Source organism: Anabrus simplex, chromosome 1 (genome assembly GCF_040414725.1).
Source record: "Anabrus simplex isolate iqAnaSimp1 chromosome 1, ASM4041472v1, whole genome shotgun sequence".
Taxonomy (NCBI): Eukaryota; Metazoa; Arthropoda; class Insecta; order Orthoptera; family Tettigoniidae; genus Anabrus; species Anabrus simplex.
Genome location: NC_090265.1, coordinates 240,227,591 through 240,251,011, shown reverse-complemented (window position 1 = coordinate 240,251,011; position 23,421 = coordinate 240,227,591). Strand labels below are relative to the sequence as shown.

General features: G+C 40.7%; 1 non-coding gene across 1 annotated transcript in view; it reads left to right on the top strand.

Moving 5' to 3' along the window:
* Positions 1 to 23,421, top strand: part of LOC136886292 (uncharacterized) — a 376,869-nt gene that overhangs the window by 40,849 nt on the left and 312,599 nt on the right. Inside the window, exon 2 of the transcript XR_011019292.1 lies at positions 13,288 to 13,335. This is a non-coding gene — a transcript (uncharacterized protein). The remainder of the gene's footprint in view (positions 1 to 13,287; positions 13,336 to 23,421) is intronic.

Sequence of the window (23,421 nt, the reverse complement as noted above, 5' to 3'; positions counted from 1 at the left end):
AACATCAGTAGTGATCGCACCGTGCGGATGCTTCTGCGCCAGTAGTAGACAATGGGTATACAATTGAATACATTCATTAGGAAATCGTTTTTACTTCGCCATACTTCCATTCTCTTTCAAGTGGTACGGAATGTCCTCTCCTGACTATTTAACTGACACTTCGCAGGTCAAGTGGTACGAAATGTCCTAGAACCTCCACATTTACTCGCATCCACGAATTTGCTAGCAAGAGCGCCTTTAGGTTTCACTAGCTGCGTGGGTGAGGGGTGACTGGATCAATCATTCGGATGTCCAAACGTATCGCAATTCTTAATATCGTGACTCATGTGTATTTGAGGCGCTGTTTCTTAGGCAATGATATATATATATATATAATCTTCATTATGGACTGCTATGTCTTTCAGCGTTCAGTCTGCAAGCCTCCGTGAATTAACTCAACACCTCAACAATGCTTGGTTTCAAACTAGCTATGTGGCATTTAATTTCACACGTCTTATCATTAAATCATAAAATATCGAGTCTAACCATCATCACCTTGGCCTCCATGTACACCTTACCCTCCATGGTCCGGTCCATTATTCTCCTAGGTAACCTTTCTTCTTCCGTTCGGTTTATGCGTACAGCTTCGTCAATCCAGTTTATTACTAGCATAGCTCTTGTATTCTCATTCCGAGTGCCGTCCTGCCATTGTTCCCATCTGTTTGTACCAGCGATCAGTCTCGTTACCTACTTTAATGTCTGTTACTTCTAACTTATAAATGAGATATCGAGTCCACCCAGAGTCCGACTCACTGCATGGTCAGCGTTGAGGCCTTCGGTTCAGAGGGTCCCGGGTTCAATTCCCGGCCGGGTCGGGGATCTTAATCATGTTAGGTTAATTATTTTGGCTCGGGGACTGGGTGTTTGTTTCTTCCAATACTTTCCTCTTCTTATTAAGACAACACACTACACTACCAACAATCACAGAAACACGTAATAGTGATTACATCCTTCCATATAAGGTTAGCGTCAGGAAGGACATCCGGCCGTAAAACAGGGCCAAATCCACATGTACGACACAGTTCGCACTCGCGACCCCACAGGTGTGGAAAAAGCGGTAGGAGGAGGAGAAGATGAATGGAGTGCACCCAGAATCACCTCCCGTACAGCAAAGTCGGTCTGAAAGCAGAACGATGTAAGAATAGTTTCGTCCGAGAACTGACTTCTTTCTTGAAGAAACTGCGAGCTCATTGCATTAGCTTTGCTGCACCTTGATTCAATCTCACCTGCTATACTATCATCCTTCCCGCCTCTGCAGCGTAACGGTTAGCACTAGTAGCTGCCATCCTCGGGGGTCCGTGTTCGATTCCCGGTACTGCCAGAAAGTTAGGAATGGCAGGAGGGCTGGTCAATCAGTGTTTAAAGGCAATGCCTTGTCGATTCAACCATTGCCTTCTGTCTTCAGCTTGTCATTTCATTTCACAGTAGGAACTACATCCAACGTTTCGCGTCAATGCTTGAAGGAATTGCTTCCTAGGTCGACCTCTTCCCTTCTTTCTTAACCCTTTGTCAATCAGCCTATATGCAGGGGTTTGCTTGAAGACACTCACACTAATTTTTGCCATCTTCCGAACCAAATTACAAAAATCAACACGCAAACAGCTTTAACACACATTAAAATAAAATAAATCGCACTAATACAGGAAACTATGAACATTTTAGAAATGAATATACCTAGGACGTATTGTTATTGGTAAACCCAAACAAATTATTAAATTTTGAGAATAAATTTAAAAAATTGGTTTTCAATGACTGAAAAGTCAGACATTATTGCGTCTCCCTTCTTTACTCTTAGACGTGAAAGAAAGAACAGGTCCTCACGGTCCGATGCACGGTGAGCAGCTGTGACTGTGCCATTTCCCATAGAATACGAATCACTTTCGGCAAAAGAAGGCCATTATTACTGTCTAAATCATCTGAAAATTCTAGGATATCGGCCTCATTCGGCCTTGAATATGGCCTAGCCATTACGATAAAAAGATGACGCAAGCACGTCCAACAACGGAGTTATGAAAAGGAGTAAAATTATAGTTTGCGAAGTGCAGCGAACACACGATATACCAAAGAAACGAAATATACTCTAACCTAAACTCATATCAGGATCAAATTGTTGTATTCATAAGCCAACCAAAACAGATCCACGCAATAACAACTTCAAATAACCACAACATAAACATTCACGGTCAACAGATTTCATTTGTCGAAAATAAAAAATATTTTGTATGGCTGGTGGATATATCTGTAGAGTAAAACGCAAATTCAACGCTTTAAGGTACCGTCACAATTAACTGTTACGATTTAACAGCCACGCAAATGACCAAAATCCCTAATAGGACAGAGCCGATGTATCGGCGCCGTGAGCTTTCTCGCCATAACCTCTAGTGCCGATATATCGGCGCGCTGAGTGCGAAAGGGTTAAGATCTTTCCTCCTAGTAGATTGGTTAGAAAGTTATTATGACGCACTGTGTGTCCAATGAATTGAGCTGTTCTTCTATGTATTGTTATCAGCTGTTTCTTCTCCTGTATTTCTCGCAGGATACTTTCGTTGGTTCTTTTTTCAGTGCAACTGACTTTTAGCATTCGCCTCCAGACCCACATCTCAAACGCTTCAAGCCGTTTCCTATCCTGTTCTTGGGTTCTACAAGATTCACATCCATATAAGAAAACTGTTCTCACAAATGACATCACAAAACTTTTTCTAATCTCAATATTCAGATGTGTATTGGCCAGAAGATTTCTTTTGTTGCTGAATGCTTGTTTGGCAAGCGATATTCTCCTTCCTCTTTGCTGCAACGGGAGGTCTGGTAAGTGGTTAAAATAGTACATGCAGCTCATCTCTATTGGGGGTGTGCCTGAAAAGAGCTGCACCACCTCGGGATGAGGACACACGTTTACTTTACTTTAGGAAGTGCTTTCTTCCAGGATGATGGTAAATACTTGAAGTGACCCACCTGTTCTAGTTTCGTATTCTTTACCTGCATTCAGTACTTAGGTCTCTTCCGTGCTGACATCGCTACGAAATATACTCGTAGATACATGCCCTTATTAGCGTTTAAACCATTACGCCTTCTGTTAAACTAAACCTGCCATTCGCCCGGAGGACTCGGCCTCTGTTCCTGATCAGTGCAGGGATTTCCATTCTAGACTGAGGACTGGAATTGGTCCACTCAGCCCCGTGAAATTAACTGAGGAGTTACGAATTAGACTTTCCAACTTTGTACGAGGAGTGTTGGTAATATTGCCTGGCGCATACCACGTGAAGTAGCTGTCATTATGTTGGTCTACCAGCAGGGATACTGCATTCTAGACTTAGTCCTCAAAGTGCCCACCATACGCCTGAATGCACGCGTGAACGCGCCACTTCTTTACTTGAATGGAAATTCTAAGTTCCTATGGAGGGGGTTAGATATTTTTCCACCAATAGAGCATATAACAAATCAGATAAAAATAGATGTATGGCTTTTCAGGCGTTTGCTCTATTAACCAGCGTTTCGTCTTAGGTCTGACACTAGACTCATCAGAGTGGGATGTGTCAGACCTTACCCACTGACGCTGGGGTGTATGCAGGTGAACTTATCAGAAGCCCATTATAAGAGGCAAAGTCTGATAACTGCATACGGGAGATAAAACTCCACAATGGAATTAATGCCCGCCTAGCAATTCCGAATGGAAATTCTAAGTTCCCATGGAGAGAATTAGATATTTTGTGTGGGGTAGGTTCTGGCACATCCCACTCTGATGAGACTAGTGTCAAACCTAAGACGAAACGCTGGTTAATAGAGCAAACGCCTGAAAAGCCACACATCTAATTTTTATCTGATTTTGGATATGCTCTATTGGTGAAAAATATCTAATTCCCTCCATGGGAACTTAGAATTTCCATTCGGAATTGGTAGGCGGGCATTAATTCCATTGTGGAGTTCTATCTCCCGTATGCAGTTATCAGACTGTGCCTCTTATAATGGGTTTCTGATAAGTTCACCTGCATACACCGCAGCGTCAGTGGGTAGGGTCTGACACATCCCACTCTGATGAGTCTAGTGTCAGACCTAAGACGAAACGCTGGTTAATAGAGCAAACGCCTGAAAAGCCATTCATATAATTTTGTATGTGACTTCATTACTTGCCGGACACGTTCGAACACTCCAGGCATCGATGGCAATCTTGTTCCACATGCTGGCAAAGAACTGCGATATCCCTAATGGCAAGCCTGACTCCAAACTTAGTCCTAAATACGAACTATACCCCCATTCTACTTAATGACTAAAACTGGCGTAGCTCGTAAATGATTGGCCGTAGGGCATATGTTCATAGGGAACTGTTGTGTTGTTTTGAGGAGTATATTCCCCACCCACCTCCTGTTACTTCCCACATGTTTGAGAACACTCTGTATATGCTGTATAATTTACTTGTTACTCATCTGATATCTCGGGAACCACTAAACGAGCAGAAAATGTGGCGTAGAGCTTCCTCGTAGATCATAACGAAACCCTCCAATCACGTGTATCCGTCACTACTGATCTGGACTTAGGGCACTCACCCAGGTGGCAGATTCCTTATCTATTGTTTTCCTAGCCTTTTCTGAAATGATTGCAAAGAAATTATTGTACATCTCCCTTGGCAAGTTATTCCACTCTCTAACTCCCGTTCCTATAAATGAATATTTGCCCTCTTGAATTCCAACTGTATCTTCATATTGTGATTTTTCCTACTTTTAAAGACACCACTCAAACTTATTAATCTACTAATGTCATTCCACGCCATCTCTCCACTGACAGCTCGGAACATGCCATGAGAAATTCAATTCCTAAAGGGATAAAACACAAACAAATGGGCACTGTTTCAGAGCGGTTGGTCGGAATTCATCAAGATTCGAACCGCAACCGCTTTGTCGAGAAACCAGTAACTATATAACTCATTCATCACGATATCTCAGGAACCTTGAAACCGATAAAAATTAATTTTGGCTCAGTGGTTTCTCGAAGGACATAAGTAACAGCAAATAATTTTTTGCGGAAAAATTCTACTCGTAAGGTGTAAAAATAAAAGAGAAAGAACACAATACATGGGCAAGTACACGATCAATAGGCTGTGGGTTGCGGTAATAATAGTTCAGGTTTCATGGGGATATTTATCCGAATCTGAGGGCTGGTTCGAGGTACACTCAGCCTGTTATGATAGTTAATTCTTATATTAATTGGTAACGTTCATATTTCCTTCCCTTTACCTGTGTGGTGGCAAGCAGACCACATTTTTAAATGAAGCAATTGACAACTGTGCTCCCTGTTTTGTTCCTTTGGTTGCAAGTTAAAGAGGGTTTGGCCTACAATACAGGATAGATGTAGGCCTACATATTATCAGTATAATTATGAGAGGGCGCGATAGCCAGATGAGTCATCGGCTTTTCATCAAGACTGCTGCAGTTCGAATTCCGGCCGATGCATCTGGGATTTCAAAATGATAATTCATGTCCCTATAGTTCGAAAGCTGCTTAAAACTGGAGCTCCTGCGGCTGTGAACACGATATCGATAGTTACGTAAAACAAGAAGATTGCTTGAAACATAATCATTGCTTGTGTCCTGCTTATAACAGCCTCTTGGTTGAAGGGTAGTGTGGCTACGTCTCATCTGATAGTCCGGATTTGATTCGTAGTTAACAGATTCTTATTCCTGATCTAGAACTGGAACAGGCTTCACAAAGCTTTGTGAGACCAATTGAGGAGATGCTGATACGAGGGACACCTGCCTGGTGAATAAAACCGAGCAATACAGATGAGAATGTTTTCACTCTGCTCGGGCAGCAGTCTCCTTGGCAAGCCAAGACTCTCAACGAGCTGTATGATCCATGACTTACTTTTTTCTTTTGTCTTCCTATTTTCGCACACGATACTGTAACATGGTGATAGTGGTGATTATTGTTTTGATGATGATGATGATGATGCTTGTTGTTTAAAGGGGCCTAACATCGAGGTCATCGGCCCCTAGATTATAGTTTCAAGGCAAAACAACTTTTATTACAAGTTGCTTTACGTCACACCGACACAGATAGGACATATGGGGACGATGGGATAGGAAAGGGCTAGGAGTGGGAAGGAAGCGCCCGTAGCCTTAATTAAGGTACAGCCCAACACTTGCCTAGTGTGAAAATGAAAAACCACGGAAAATCATCTTCAGAGCCGCCGACTGTGGGGTTCGAGCACACTATCTCCCGAATATCGGATACTGGCCGCACTTATGCGAACATAAAATTGCTTTACACGGCGTCAGGGACGCACCATTCGGTTATTTTTTATAATAGGCTCAGGAAAGAAATATGACTTCATTAGCATCCGAACTTTTATAATAGCGAGTGATATTCTCTTTAGTGGGTTTAACTGGAACATTCAGCCATTATTAACACAGTGCCAACCTCCTCTCACTACCGTCCTACAACTGGTGTAGCGACAGGACTGACCTCAGTTCGGAGCACAGGCTTGTGGTTAAACGAGGGCGAATGTCACCAGTGATCGCTTTTGACAATATCTTTAAAACACCCTGTAACAACATACGGTTATGGAACTTGTAAGAGGGAACGGAATATTTCATGAAAATTAAAATGGAATTGAAGGCAATTGAAGTCCAGATCAGTAGTGCTTGATACAAGTGATTGAAGGGTTTCGTTATGATCTACGAGGAACCTGTACACCACGTTTTCTGCTCGTTTAATGGTTTCCGAGATATCAGGTGAGCAACTAGTAATTTATACAGCATATACAGTACAGTGTATGGAACCTGGACAGCGTGTGTTCAACAATTGAAATGTGAATGTTGGCGGTGCATTGCACCTGTCCAAGTGTTTGTGCCCCGTGTCTATTATTCTATTCTCCTCTCTTTCTCACCTATGTGTAATTGATCTTCAATTTTGTCATAATAGAGTACTTACTCCTGCTTTATTAGTCCGATAACCTTGATATTTTCTAAGTCACAGCCGAGAAAACGTTAGATTTGAATGCAAAACTGGCGACATGGACTACAGTAAAGCATTGTAAACGTGCTTGTAATCCAAACCACTCGTATAGAAAACCTACAACCTGTTTTTTCAGTCATTGACCGGGTCAGGGATGGAATGAATGAAGCCCCATCTAGCGGCGATGATAGGAATTGTGCCGGCTGCCGAAGCCTGTTGCACTCCTCTGGGGCAATGATTAATGACTGGCAGATGAAATGAAATGATAATGGAGAGTGTTGCTGGAATGAAACATGACAGGGAAAACTGGAGTACCCGGATAAAAAACCTGTCCCACCTCCGCTTTGTCCAGCACAATTCTCACATGGAGTGACCGGGATTTGAACCACGGAACCCAGTGGTGAGAGGCCGACGCGCTACCGCCTTAGGCATGCAGGCTCCAAAGCACTCATATATCAAAATACATTTCCCCATAATAAATGATTGAAACGCAGGTTATTCGTTCCATAACCCAAAAATACGAATTGGTATGAAATAATCCACATGAGAAACAACTTTCATATATCTTCTAGAACACGTGGCCATTGCTACTCTCATGACTCACTTTGCTGCATAGTCACTTCAGCTCTTCTTTAATATTGCGCATTTACTTGACGTAGACCTTGTGTAAAATCTTGATGTCGGACACATCCACAACTTGTTCGTGGTTCTTGATAATTTTGTTTATAACTTTCACCGCAATCATCCCCATATTCTGACTGCCTTCCTCTTCAACTAATTTCTTGACGAGCCCCATTGCTGTGGTTAAAGCTAGGCTATTAAATAACATCACTACACTTGGACACAAATAAGTTCGTGCACACACGTAATTACAGTGTACGGGCGTAAAGATGATGTTACTGACCCGCCTGCCAAAATAAAATTTCGGGCCCCCTAAAAATAAAAATTCGTGCCCCTTCAAATAAAATGCAAAACCTACGAATAACCAATATAAAGGTAGATAACATGCAATGTACTGTCTGGTTATATAAACAAAGGGATTATTCACTATTGTAAGATAATAAAAAATAATTTTAATATGTTTTATTTGGCTGCCTCCGTGATTTAACGATTAATCTGCTGAACCATACATCACTTAGTTGTTAATACTTAAAATTGGTTTCATTTTTCAGTAATTACGGAACTATATTCTGTAACCGATACCAAAGTCTCAGTTATAATCATTTATTCGATTACAACACAGAAAGATACGCGAACAAATTTTGCTAGGGGCTTTACGTCGCACCGACGCAGATAGGTCTTATGGCGACGATGGGATAGGAAAGGCCTAGGAGTTGGAAGGAAGCGGCCGTGGCCTTAATTAAGGTACAGCCCCAGCATTTGCCTGGTGTGAAAATGGGAAACCACGGAAAACCATCTTCAGGGCTGCCGATAGTGGGATTCGAACCTACTATCTCCCGGATGCAAGCTCACAGCCGCGCGCCTCTACGCGCACGCCCAACTCGTCCGGTGCGAACAAAATTAAATCAAAAAAACTGTTCAGATACATTTTGAAAAATATCAAACAGCACAACTTACAAGCCTTCGCACAAAGAGAACTCATTCGAAACTGAAATGACTGCTACTACACTTACTTCTTATTAGAGTTAAACATTGTTGTCGAATAAATGTGTGATACAAGTTAAATGTTCAGCAACATTTGTGCATAATACGATCTCGTTTGCAATACACATCACGAAAGCATCATTTTCTAAATAAATGTGATATTTTGATATCAGGTTTCATTGCTCAAATCTCCGGCTCCATGGCTAAATGGTTAGCTTCCTGGCCTTTGGACACAGCGGTCCCCGGTTCCATTCTCGGCAGGGTCGGCAATTTCAACCATAATTGGTTAATTCCCCTGGCACGGGGACTGGGTGTACGTACCGTCTTCATCATTTCATCCTCATCACGACGCGCAGGTCGCCTACGGGAGTCAAACCAAAAGACCTAAGCCTCTCCGGAGGCCACACGCCTCTATTATTTTTATTGCTGATATAATTTTTAAATACTTTGGTGCATGTCTTTTGCAAGGAGCGTATCACGGTGTTGCGAGAGACGGCAAGGGCAAGCATTGTTCACAGTAGTGCTAGATAGCAATTCCTGTTCGTACAAATTGTAAAACAAACTACAGTATTTAGACTGATTATAGACAACTGCCCTGACCAATCCCGTGCAGAATGACATTAGGCTAGATACATATATTTGCGAGGAATGTGCGGGGCCCCTTAAAGGCCAGCGCCCGGCTGCACTGCAGGCTGGGGCCTGTTCCACGAACGAACTTTGCAACTTTTCAACTTTGCACTTTTCACTTTTCAGTTCTTGCAAAGTTCAAAGTCTTTCTGTTCCACCATGAACTAGGTTGTACTTTTCAATTTCTTCGCAAAGTGAAAAGTCTTTGCGAATGAGTGATTCGATCAAGTTTATTCCATGAGCAAACTATATAGGCCTAATACTCTATGATTTTCATGCTTTACTTTTCGCGGTGAACTTGACGGTATAATTGTCGTACCGTTAAAGTTTTTGTCATGGGAAATAAAGATTATTAGAAGAAGCTGGTTGTGCTGGAAGTTGTCAAGGAGAAACGTGACATCTATATTGGCAACTTTAAAAATAACCTCTCAAATTATGACACTTATCAATGTTAACGAGAGTACCGTCAACACATCCACATACAGAAGGAAATTCATCCTTCATTGTAAATCCCGTCGCTATATTTGTGGACTAGCAGAAGTACCTGTTCTCCGTACGGGTTATCAGAAACTGGCTATAGTTAATCATGCTATCGGTGTGAGCGACATCATTAGATATTTATATCACTGGTGTATTTAATTAAGTACGTAGAAATTATTTGTCATGTTTGGAATTATAGTGTATCGTCTTCATCTTTTCTTCATGAGGGCCTCTAAATATTAGTTTTTAATTAGCGTCGACCTCTGAGATCTTTTGCTACCACGTTTTTCATTCATTCCCACCTAGATATACCTGCTCCCTTCACAAAACTGCTGGTATAGTGTAATTATACTTCCGCTAGATAGTACCACAATATAAATATTATTGAATGTATTTGTTTGATCCGACATTTCTTAACTATTACAAATGATCAAGGAAATACGTGATGCATAAAAGAAACTACTATAATTAAAGAGAATTATAATTCTCAGGGCTTGTCACTCATGTCGCACATCATATAATGAATCTGAGTATGAATGTCGAGAATTTTTTTCAAGTCATGGGCGCACCATCTTGACAATTATTGTGTACAGTATATAGGTTGTTTTCATGGTTATAATGATCGTAAAAGTGGACCAAAATATCGGCACTAATAACAGCAGTGATCCTACTACTCCATGATTTGATAGAAAACACTTTAAACTATAAGTAACAGACTCCGCAAAATGCTAAAACCTAAGCCAGTACGTAAAAACGTAGGCCCGTCGGCAACCGCTCGTCGCTGTACTACGGAGATCTCCGGGGCTATTATTTTTATACTTCACTCCCTTTCCATCCCCGCCCAAAGGAGTGTTATGAGTTTCTTATACAACAGTTTATTTTTTCCATATAGTAAATCATATGTGTATCAATTTTGGTTGGCAGCTATGCCCAAACGTACATGCATAATCTAGCTGCTGTCGAATCCTGGAGCTGACGTTTCCATGGTTACGGCTTTTCGTTTCTTTATCCAATTCCTAGAGCAGGGGTAGTGTAGTTCCAATATCTCCATAACTGTTAGTTTTAGGGCCTTAAAACATGGTTTTCGGTCCGAAGGGTTTACCGAGTTTTTATCTTTGCGTCAAGGGGCTTAAAAGGAGCTTTGTCTCGTCCTTGTACGACAAATTCGATTTCGCCTATATTGGCCTATTGTTTTAATATTTTTATATCTCCCCCGTCACACTCCTCGAATTGTTTTGAAAATAAAATACAGCCCATGTTACTGGCAATGTAGCTTTTTATAGGTGAAGTAATTTTAAAATTGGTTCAGTAGTTTTTGAATCTATCCGTTACAAACAAATATACAAAATTTTCCTCTTTATAATATTAGTATAGAAGTATAGATTACATCCCTACTCGTACGGTTGCCGTCAGGAAGGACATCCAGCCGTAAAACAGGGTAAAATCCACATGTGCGACACAGTTCACATCCGCAACCCCACAGGTGTGGGTAAAGCAATAGAAGAAGATACTCATTTCAAAAATTCACCCGCTTTTTATTTTTTTCACCCCCTTAAGTGGATTTTCAAAAAGAGTGCGTTCATTTTTAAAGGAGATTCCAAGTACCAATTTTAAAGTCTGTAACATCTTAATTTTTTGAGGTATATGTATCCTCATTTAATCATTCAACTCCTTCCTCGCTTCCTTTCAACCCCCCCCCCCTCCTTTAAGTGGTTTTTCTGAAAATGAATATTTGTGATCTTTTATTTTTAAAGGGGATTTCAAATATCAATTTTCATGTCTGTAACATATTAGGTTTTTGTGATTTATTGTAGATAATTTCGCTGCTGTAGAATCCTGGAGCTGACGTTACCATGGTTACGGCAGTTCATTACTTTATCCGATTCCTAGAGCAGTGGTAGTGTGGAGCCAATATCTCCGTAACGGTTGGATTTAGGGCCTTAAAACATGGTTTTCCGGCCCCTAGGGCTTACCGAGTTTTGTTCTTTGCGCCAAGAGGATTAAATTGAGCTTTGTCTCGTCCTTGTACGACAATTTTGATATTTTGCCTATATTAGCCTATTATTTTTATATCTCCCCCCCGTGCCCCCAACCTCGAATTGTTTTGAAAATAAAATATAGCCCATGTTACTGGCAATGTAGCTTTCTATAGGTGAAGTAACTTTTAAAATTGGTTCAGTAGTTTTTGAGCCTATTCGTTACAAACAAACAAATTTTTCCTCTTTATAATATTAGTATAGATATAGATTATTAAGCCAACGTACTGTTAGGAAATATTACATTTACTATAGCATCTACGACTTTGGTAACAGTTCTGCAAATAATTGATTTTGATGTCCCTTGCATTTGCTGCTACACCGTGCAGCTGGGCACCATTTACTAACCGATGTAAGCATATAAGAATATGTTCATTTTCGGAAAGGAATTGACTTCTTTTTGTTGCATATTTCAATAAATGATCGATTATTTCAATATAGTCAGCCTGTGTTGGGGTAATACGAAATCACTCGCGAACTTCCGTCGAAGTGAGGTTATGAAAAATGAATCCTGTCTTTGTACGTTCTCTTATTGGATTCTTCATCAATGTCCTCACTTGATGCTGACAAAAGCTCACGTCGTAACGTGTTTATATCACTAAACCAAATTCTATGCCGAGAAACTAGTGTACATACTTGTTAATTAACAGAGGAAAAGGGTGTCATGTCTTTGCAAGATATATGAAAACTTTTCACTTCATGTCTTTGCACGTTGCATTTCTGTACCAATGGAGGAACATAAAAGGCTTGAAAAGTGAAAAGATTCCTAAATTTTCACTTTTCACTTTGCAAGCTAAATCTGAAAAGTGGTGGTGGAACAAAATCTGAACTGAAAAGTGCAAAGTGAAAAGTTGCAAAGTTCGTTCGTGGAACAGGCCCCTGGTAACGTTACGCCCCTGGTATACAGTAGAGTACATACTGTATATGCTCGTATGGATGTTGACTACATGATCAAGTCCCCAGTACTATAGTGGTCAGTAGGGCCCGGATGTTTCTGCAGTAATAGTTTAGAATGCAAACTTACTGAAGCGAGTAATAAGTAGTCTACCCGCAGTCTACCTCACAGTAATGCTATGAGGTTTGCATAAACATCAGGGCCCTAGTGGTCAGTTTCCCCGCCTGTCACTATATGAGCGAGGAACGGTCAGTACTACTCGTAGTGCAAAACCTCGCTCCTTTATAAAGTTACACTTCACTTAAAATTTTGCTCGTCTTGCGAAACACTCGCTGACCGAATTACTCCCAATCCAGGGTTTTACTGTACTTCTCTGATTATACTAACGCATGAACCGTCTGGTAACCAACGAGGGTACCATTTCAGCAATAGAGGAATGACGAGATATATTCAAACCTTTCTGAATCATTACAACAATCATGGTCCTTCTTGTTCACTCTGAGAAAGCTCAACAGAATCTTCGCAAAATTTAAAGTTTCCCCTGTTATTTTTCTATCCTACACGGCATAAAAGCAAAGGATATTATGTCTATTATACTTTTTTGTTATGGATTCATGTTTGATTTGTATATTAATTAATGTTTTGTTTCAAATTGCAGGATTGTATAATACAGTTGGATTGAATCACGGAGTACGTTTACAGATCGGTAAGTCAGTTGTGCAGTTGTGCATTAGCATAATGTAATATAAATACGAAATTAAGAATTGTCTATACACGTATTTTGTTTGGTTATTCAAGACGGAAAAGAAAATAGTGAAAAATATCATGAATTCGTTAATATTGTCGTAAGGAGACTGAGTAATGACATGGCGAATGGCTTTTTAGTGCCGGGAGTGTCCGAGGACATGTTCAGCTCGCCAGGTGCAGGTCTCTTTTTTTAACTCCCGTAGGCGACCTGCGCGTCGTGATGAGGATGAAATGCCAGCGAAATTAACCAGTGATGGTTAAAATTCCCGAACCTGCGACTGAACGGTACGAACAAAGCGTGTAGGTCGAAAGAATCTCAAGCAATACGTCTCTTTCTCCCATGAAGTGTGACATGGAGTTCCGTCACCCAGGCTTATCTGACTATTTACTCTTCTAACTGCTCGCCAGTCGTCACCTGCTTATTACCTATTGAATGTTGTTCGCATAAACATCCTCAAAGGCTTTTGCAACTATGTTCGGAATGTACACGCTGCCCATAGTATGATGGATTTTACCTGAACTGTACTGTATTGAAGTGGCTTCTCACTGACCTACGAACTGTTAGTGTTGGAACAGATCGATTTCAATGAAACTTGCTAGCCGATAAATTGACCTCCTATACTAAATGGTAATATACATTGTGTCTTAAAATAATATAATATTCATGTAATTTGGTGCGGCAGTCTTAAATATAATTGTGTATCAAACGTATCTATTGCAATGGAATTTGATAGGATGTTCTGTTATGACAAATAAGAACGTCCCTTTAGATTTGCCGTTGTTACACGCTGTCCAGTTTTCTTTTTCTTTCTCTAATGCGTCTTCGTTTTCTCTTTCTTTCTTTCTTTCTTTCTTTCTTTCTTTCTTTCTTATTTTCCTCCTCTACTTCCATTTTCTCTTTTCCCTTTTTGTTCCTCTCTTCTTTGTACTTTTCTTCCCGTTCTTTATCATTTTCTCTTTCTTTCCTTCTATTTTTCTTTCTCTATGTCCCATTTCCTTTTTTACTCTCTTCTTTCGTCATATATTATATAAGTTTATTCCCTTTTCAATTTCTGCCTTGATTTCCTACAGTCATTATTCTCTATCAAGGGCGTAGCCAAGGGGTGCTTACTGGGGTTGGAACACCCTCCGCCCACCTAGGAACTTTTACTTACATACATACATACATACATACATACATACACTATCATTACAGACTGTTACTCCTTTCAGCGTTCAGTCTGCAAGCCTCTGTTATTTTACTAAACGTCGCCACAATACTCTTATTTGCAACTATTGCTGTGGCCTCATTTAGTTCTATACCTCTTATATTTAAATCGTTAGAAACTGAGTCTAACAATCGTCGTCTCGGTCTCCCTCTACTACTCTTACCCTCTAACACAGAGTCCATTATTCTCCTAAGTAAACTATCCTCCTCCATTCGCCTCACATGACCCCACCACCGAAGCCGGTTTATGCGTACAGCTTCATCCATCGAGTTCATTCCTAAATTAGCCTTTATCTCCTTATTCCAAGTACCCTCCTGCCATTGTTCCCACCTGTTTGTACCAGCAATCATTCTTGCTACTTTCATGTCTGTTACTTCTAACTTACGAATAAGATATCCTGAGTCCACCCAGCTTTCACTCCCGTAAAGCAAAGTTGGTCTGAAAACAGACCGATGTAAAGATAGTTTCGTCTGGGAGCTGACTTCCTTCTTACAGAATACTGCTGATCGCAACTGCGAGCTCACTGAATTAACTTTACTACACCTTGATTCAATCTCACCTACTATATTACCACCCTGGGAGGACACACAACCTAAATACTTGAAATTATCGACCTGTTCTAGCTTTGTATCACCAATCTGGCATTCAGTTCTATTGAATTTCTTACCTACTGACATCAATTTAGTCTTCGAGAGGCTAATTTTCATACCATACTCATTGCACATATTTTCAAGTTCCAAGATATTAGACTGCAGGCTTTCGGCACAGTCTGCCATTATGACCAAGTCGTCAGCATAGGCCAAACTGCTTACTACATTTCCACCCAAGTGAATCCCTCCCTGCCATTTTATACCTTTCAGCAGATGATCCATGTAAACTACGAACAGCAAAGGTGAAAGATTACAGCATTGTCTAACCCCTGTAAGTACCCTGAACCAAGAACTCATTCTACCATCAATACTTACCGAAGCCCAATTGTCAACATAAATGCCTTTGATTGATTTTAATATTCTACCTTTAATTCCATAGTCCCCCAGTATAGTGAACATCTTTTCCCTTGGTACCCTGTCATATGCTTTCTCTAGATCTACGAAACATAAACACAACTGCCTATTCCTCTCGTAACATTTTTCTATTACCTGGCGCATACTGAAAATCTGATCCTGACAGCCCCTCTGTGGTCTGAAGCCACACTAGTTTTCATCGAACTTCCACTCAACCACTGATCGCATCCTCCCTTCCCAGATGCCAGTGAATACTTTGCCTGGTATACTAATCAATGAGATACCTCGATAATTGTTGCAAACCTTCATGTTCCCTTGCTTGTAGATAGGTGCAATTACTGCTTTTGTCCAATCTGAAGGTACCTTCCCAACACCCCATGCTAATCTTACTACCCTACGAAGCCATTTAATCCCTGCCTTCCCACTATACCTCACCATTTCAGGTCTAATTTAATCTATTCCTGCTGCTTTATGACAATTGAGTTTATTTACCATCCTTTCCACTTCCTCAAAATAAATTTCACCAACATAATTTTCTTCCTCCCCTATGAACTTGGTTGTTCACGACACTACCATGAAGATTTCCTTTTACGTTGAGAAGATTTTCAAAGTATTCCCTCCACCTGTCCAGTGATTCCCTGGGATCTATTGTGAGTTCACCTGAATTCCTCAAAACACTCTTTATTTCCCTTTTCCTTCCCTTCCTTTCTTTATTACTCTCCAGAAAGGTTTCCCTGCTACTTGACCTAGCCTTTCCAGGTTATTGCCAAAATCTTCCCACGTTTTCTTTTTGGATTCAACAACTGTTTGTTTCGCTCTGTTTCTTTCATATACGTACAATTCCCTGTCTGCATCGGCCCTTGTTTGGAGCCATTTCGGATAAGCCTTCTTTTTACGTTTACAAGCTGCTCTCACTTCATCATTCCACGAAGATGTTCGCTTTTTCCCGTCTTTACACACAGTCGTTCCTAGGCATTCCCTTGCTGTTTCTACTACAGCATCCCTCTATGCCATCCATTCACTTTCTATATCTTTAACCTGCTTACTGTCCACTGTTCGAAACTTCTCACTAATCTTATCCATGTACTTCTGTCTAATTTCCTCGCCCTGGAGATTTTTTCCCTTATTCGTTTGCAGACTGATTTCACTTTCTCTGCCCTAGGTCTAGAGATAGTTCACTACAGATCAGATAGTGGTCTGTATCATCGAAAAATCCCCGAAAAACCCGTACATTCCTAACAGATTTCCTGAATTCGAAGTCGGTTAAGATATCGTCTATTATGGATATGGTACCCCTAGCCTCCCATGTGTAGCGGTGAATAGCCTTATGGTTGAAGAATGCATTTGTAACTGCTAAACCCATACTAGCACAGAACTCCAGCAAACGCTTCCCATTCATATTAGCTCCCATATCTTCCCCACATTTACCAATCACCCTTTCGTATTCTTCAGTTCTATTTCCAACTCTCGCATTGAAATCGTCCATTAGCACTATCCTATCCTTGCTGTTGACCCTGACTATGACGTCATTCAATGCTTCATAAAACTTGTCAACCTCATCCTCATCTGCACCCTCACATGGTGAAAAGACTGAGGCAATTCTCGTCCGAATTCCTCCAACTGCCAAATTTACCCACATCATTCGCTCATGTACGTGCCTAACAGAAACTATGTTGCGTGCAATGGTATTCCTGATAAACGCCCTACCCCATACTCTGCCCTTCCCTTTCTAACACCCGTTAAGTACACTTTATAATCTCCTATCTCTTCCTCGTTATCTCCCCTTACCCGTATATCACTTACTCCTAGCACATCCAGATGCATCTTCTTTGCTGACTCAGCCAGTTCCTTCTTTCTTCCATAAGCCCCATTAATATTGATAGCTCCCCATCGAATTCCATTTCGTTCGCCAAGTTGTTTCCACGAAGTCCCTTGCCTGTCAAATTAGAGTGGGGCTCCATTACTTCCATAGGTCCGAGGCTTGCTTAAAATGTTCTGAGCTCGGTAAATTCATGAAGCAGGATGCTACCCTACTTGCACATAGTCCAAGTGAGGATATCTCCTCTAAGGGGTTAGGGACCACCGGTGGATTGTATAGTCCTAACCGCCTGAGCACAAGGAGGGCCACGACTCAGAATATGTCCGAGATGCCCACTCCCATTCCATAGCAACTGGTATCCCGACTCAGGACCACTTACTAGGCCACTCAGCCGTTTCCCATGGTTCACGAACTAGGACGTGACTACAGTAACCCACACCATGAGCCAGAAAATAAAGAGAAACTGACAATAAACAAGTTAAAGTCGATTCAAGGGTTTGACTCTTTTGAGCATTCACAGAGACATAGTTGTAAAACCAACAGATTTCTTGAATCTATTTTGTAAGAAGCCTTGAAAGCTGGGTTTTAGATTGTAGTCTGAACATTACATTCGCCGTAAAACTATTCACCTTGAGTATATTATTTCTGTACTGTATTTTAATGTAATATTTTGTAGTGTACTGCAATCTGGTTATCAACATAATTTACTTGTATCAGTGTCCTTATAATGTCACTCACGCATTCGCTCACCACACACACACAAACACCTTCATTGTGTTCTATAAACGTTTTCTAACTATGACCCTCCCCCATCGGTCGATCCTGGCTGCGCTACTGCTCTCTGTCGCAAGTAGAGATGCCTGTAAATTCTCTTCACATATAATTGACTATGTGTTGTGATTTCGTTCCAGATTTACTATGTTCAAGTGACCTTTTTACAATTCACGTGCAAGTCTTTGTTCTCTAGAACCATATTTTGCACGCCAGTGATGCTGGATCATTTCATAACTGATGGCTGCTAGTATTAGAATGATAAGCTGTCTTGTATTCGTCTCAGTTTCCAGTTGTTTTGCTCCTGTTCGTTGCTCTCACTGACTCAACATGAACTGTGACTGCATCGCACAATTTCCTTTCTTTGAGCACTATCAGAAGGAAATATTACTTGGAGAAGAACTTCCTTTGGCATTTGTTTTGAAAATCATTGTATGAAGCTAGTCCCTTACTGGAACCTGGCTTCGAAAACCGTGAAAGTACTGTAGTTAGTGGGACGTAAAGCCAATATTATTTATCGAACCTGAACGTAGGCAGCCTAATCAGTGCTCAGAGCCTATTAGTGCCAAGCCGGAGTTTACTTGTGGTCAGTTCTTCTCGGCTGATCCTTTAGCACGCGGACCCAGGGGCTCTGAACTTTGGAGCGTGGGTTGGCGACCACGGGGCCCTTAGCTGAGTCCTGGCATTGCTTCCACTTACTTGTGCCAGGCTCCTCACTTTCATCTATCCTATCCGACCTCTCTTGGTCAACTCTTGTTCCTTTCCGACCCCGACGCTATTAGGTTTGCGAGGGCTAGGGAGTCTTTCATTTTCATGCCCTTCGTGGCCCTTGTCTTCCTTTGGCCGATATCTTCATTTTTCGAAGTGCCGGACCCCTTCCATTTTTCACTCTGATTAGTGTTATATAGAGGATGGTTGCCTAGTTGTACTTCCTCTTAAAACAATAATCACCACCACCACCACCTTTAACACGCTGCCCCCTCCCCCCCCCCCACCCGGCGCCTTCCGAGTGGTTACGACATTCATCGTCACTTAACGAGATCTGGTGATTCAACATGGCTATGCTGTTGGCCGACGACCACTCAGTAAGATTTTAAATTTGTTCTCGGTTCACAAATAATTTGTAGGCTGTACAAGAATTCACAATTCTCTCGACGAATGAACAAATTTACTTGATAGATGTACAAAATCAACCGATTTGTGAACAGTCTAAGCTCAGATACTGAAACACTGAGATTGAAAGGGTATCTGTAAGTGAGTGAATTGTAAATTATAGCGTAAATGGAGCATATAGGTTATGATGAAAAGAAGAAATGTGCTAGGAATTCGAACGACGGAAACGGAGGCTCATATTACACAGAATGGATGAAAAGTGGTTACAAAACATTTAAAAAATAGACAATAGGCCTTACGTTTTGATAAGTTGTTGGATGTCAAGGAGGACCCTGAGAGGTCTGCAAAAAATCCAGAAGACATCTCAAAGCGAGCAAAGTACAGATTACCGATCAAGAGCTTAAAGGTTGCGCAAAGTAGAAATAAGGATAACTTACATAATGGCTAATAATAATAATAATAATAATAATAATAATAATAATAATAATAATAAAATATTGTTTAATGAATGTGGTTCTGTAACGTGCTAGAAGAAAACGGCGGCATTTAATCACCGTCAACCTCAACCGGGATCGAATTCTCTTTCTGGGGAACAGGGGGATTGTCTGCTGACGTGGTCTACAACTCAATCCACTTGCTTTCTACCCGACTGGCCAGTGTCGATTCCCGAGTCTCTCACTATGTTAAGACAAGTTTGAATGTCGTAAGATTACAATTAAATTGTTTTAGAATTTTATCTTAAATATTTAAAGTCAATAAGGAACCGGAATGAAGTTCATTACTTGTAATAAGTTTGAATGTGCTACAATCAGCCTATGGTAACACAATAGCAATCAGAAGAAGAGCAAGTTGAAATCTTGCTCTCAAGGAGGGCTTTTACGTTGTTTCCCTGATTCCACTGCGTGGGAATGTCGGAATCGTGTCCAGCCTCACTTGATAAGGTACACATATTGATATGCTCAGATAATCTCTGGTGAGATATACTGCAGTGTAGTGCATCATGTCTTCTGGTATGAGCTAAAGCAAGTTTTGATATTGTCATAGACATGTCTGCCTCATCATTGCCTGAGGTATGTGTGATGCAAATAACTAGGGGTTGGAAATTTGTAACCTAAAGGAGCACAAAAGATGCAAGCAAATATGCCCTAAAAATTATCTAAAATTACCTAAAAAAAAAGTGAAATATGACTTAAGCATTTTAGGGATAAGTAGTGTGACAAGAGGGGTCATGTCCACCGTTGGGCGTAAAAAATGTGATGAAAATGACCCAAATAATGTGACATCAGGATGTCAGATGGGTACGTTAAGCGCCAGTTGTCCAAAACAATAGATACCAGTGAATGCCTCAAATAATGTCACACTAATAGTAATCATGCGCAACCAATATCAATCATACGACGGCATCCTAGGAAACCTATTTATCATCATAATAAATATGTATATATTAAGTATAATTGGGTCGGACTGAGTGGCTCAAGGTAATCGCCCACTACAGGGAACCGCGCCGCGCCGCGCGGAACAAGCTTGTGGAACATTCCACGGGCCATTTTCCGAGACTTCGCCCATACAGCACACCTCACCGCGCCGCCTCTCTCCAGTTGGGGAAGTGCAGCTCACACAGAAATATGAGTTCCAGTTCCGAGGAGGACTTATTATTTGCGGTTGCGATATTCGCAAATGAGGAAGAAGAAAAACGCGAAAGAAAAGTTTGGGTCCACAACATTTATGAGAAAAGGGAAACGTTCGCAGAGTTTCACCATTTATTTCCTGTTCTACTGAAGGACCGAAGTAAATTTTCCCACTGCTTTCGTATGTCCCAAGAAAAATTCTATGAACTATTGAACCTAGTTAAGCCGTGTGTACCGAGTTCGATAGCTGCAGTCGCTTAAGTGCGGCCAGTATCTAGTGTTCGGGAGATAGTAGGTTCGAACCCCACTGTCGGCAGCCCTGAAAATGGTTTACCGTGGTTTCCCATTTTCACACCAGGCAAATGGTGGGGCTGCACCGTAATTAAGGCCACGGCCGCTTCCTTCCCACTCCTAGTCCTTTTCTCTCCCATCGTCGTCATAAGACCTATCTGTGTCGGTGCGACGTGAAGCAACTAGCAAATAAAAAAGCCGTGTGTAGAGCGAGAAAATATCACCTTTCGCCGAGAAAGGCGTACAGTGCACAATACCACTAACCGCGTGAAGGTACGAGCGTGCTGGCACTAGTCGAGGATTCGCGAAGACTGCCGAAACGCCACGAAACCACATTCTTTCCGTTATTCCTTCCTTCTACCCTCGCCCATACAAGCGCGCCGAAAGGAAAAAGTTCCGTTCCAGAAACCTGGGGGCTTCTGGTGCGGAAATTCCACAAGCTTGTTCCGCGCGGCGCGGCGCGGCTCCCTGCAGTGGGCGTTAAGCCATTTCATTTCACAAGAAGCAGACCACGGAAAATTCTTCTCGGCTGCGCTGCGCTGCGCGGCGCGGTGTAGTGGGCGATGATTACCTTCAGACGGTTGATGCGCTGGCCTCCTGTACTCAACTTGGCAGGCTCGATCCTGGCTCAGTCCGGTGTTATTTGAAGGTTTTCAAATACGCCAGCCTCGTGTTGGTAGATTTACTGGCACGTAATAGAACACCTGCGGGACTAAATTCCGGCATCTCGGCGTCTCCGAAAATCGTAAAAGTAGTTAGTGGGATGTAAAGCAAATAACATTATTATTAAATATTATTGGATCTGAATTATTGTCAACAGATATGTAGGATGTCACCAAGTAACTATAATCGTAGATGTAGAGTTTATGCATGACTATGTAAATATCGCATAATAACTCCAGCTAGACATGAGATTCTGATCTCTGTAACAGATACACGAAACGATTTTAATGAATTAATTGTACACAGCATCAACTGTAAATTTAATTGTAACTGCTACAAAATTTATAAAGTAAGTAATGTTAAGTATTTGGGATTATTAATTGATTCGAACATGAAATGGAAAAGTCACATTGCCGATTTAAGAAAGAAAATCAGAAGAACTGTTTATATATTTCATAATTTAAAATACATTTCCAGTATGAAATTATTAAGAGAGGTTTATTACGCCTTAGTTCAGTCTATTCTTAGCTACGGAATTTTGGCATGGGGAGGTGCCTACAAAAATGTAATCAATAAAATGCAGGTTTTTCAAAACCTTACATTACGAATAATGTACCAGAAAGGAAGATTATACCCAAGTAATCAATTATATGCTGACGCAAATATATTTAATGTAAAACAGCTCTATGCCCTTGAAATATACAAATATATTAACAGAAACAAAAATATAATTGAGAACATTAAACATGAATATTCAACACGCAGTAAGATGTGCCACCGTTGTATGTCATACAAACCCAAACTTAGCATAACAAAGCGCAATTTCTTGTACTTCATTCCAAAATTCTTTAATGTCCTTCCCGGTTTTTTACAAACTACTTCATTAGGTCAGAAAATGAGTCTGAAGTGTCTTAAATCCTTTGTCAGGGATAATAAAACTGTTATGGAAGAAACAACTAAATGAGAATATCACGTCACCATATCCAATTTCTATTCAATGCTCCACCATGTGCTGTTGATCAAATCCGTAATTCACTCATACCCATACTCGTACTTCAGGCATCATTTTAAAATATATTTCTCTCTATGTAATTAATATTCTAAATTACCACACACAATGTTTTCACCTTACGTGGTATTTTACTGATATCTACTCGACTCTGTTGAGGATGGTGTGATTTTTTATAATAATAATAATAATAATAATAATTTTTTTTCGTCGCCATAAGACCTATCTGTGTCGGTGCGACGTAAAGCCCCTAGCAAAAAAAAAATAAATTAATGTGTGCAAGAGATAGGTACAAGTTCAATTTATTTTAAGTATTAATATGTTAATAATAATACTACTACTTCTGTAATATATGTGGTTTAGTTACAAGATTAATATTTCTCAAGTAATAATGTTATTAGAAGAGTTATGTATATATAAAACAGAGTCCTGTAAATACGTAAACGACATGATGAATGAATAAATACTACTACTACTACTACTACTACTACTACTACTACTACTACTACTACTACTACTACATATGATGCAATGAATTA